The sequence below is a fragment of the Glossina fuscipes genome, unplaced genomic scaffold, assembly GCF_014805625.2.
Source record: "Glossina fuscipes isolate IAEA_lab_2018 unplaced genomic scaffold, Yale_Gfus_2 0, whole genome shotgun sequence".
Lineage (NCBI taxonomy): Eukaryota > Metazoa > Arthropoda > Insecta > Diptera > Glossinidae > Glossina > Glossina fuscipes.
The window spans coordinates 28216171-28216864 of record NW_023998414.1 but is presented as its reverse complement, the minus strand read 5'-3'; positions in this window follow the sequence as shown (position 1 = coordinate 28216864).

The window sequence follows — 694 nt, the reverse complement described above, 5'->3', positions numbered from 1 at the left end:
CGAAAAACGATGCTGTTGCTTTTGCTTTTATATTTTCCCTGTTTCCCACAAAAATATTGATTTTCTATTCTGGCCAAATAGCAAACAAAATAAATAGTTTTATAAATTGAATAAAGCAAGAAAATCATTTTCGTTTTTCGGGAAATCTTAAATACCCACCAAAAACTAAAGTAAATAATTTAGCTGGACGTGTTTGTGTGCTAATATAGCCTATCTTCAAAATAAACAGTCAGGGAAAGCTAAATGACTTCCGAACATCAAAGTTGATTAAATTTCTTTTCAGAAGCGTTCAATATCGATGCGAGGGCGTTGAATGGGGAACGATAAAATTAATTTACCGCTAACACTGGTAAACTATTTATGGTTTTATTTGGCCGTTTCTTTATCGATCATTTTTACTTTTAGTTCTTGCTACAATTACCTCGCTTCCCATTGCGGCAAATCTGCATGAAAACCTTTAATGCCTTAATCATGTCGGACTGCATTTAATATACTATTGCAGATGCAATGCAAATGAATAAAATATTATTGTGAATACTTTCGATTTGCAAACTATAATTTCATACACGATTTATACCGTTCTGTCTAGGAAAATAGCAGATAACACTTAAATCCCATTATCCCCCTTCAGCTAGTCCTCGATCACTATTAGCAAGAAAGATTCTTTTATGAGTGCCTACTTCTTCCTTCATCT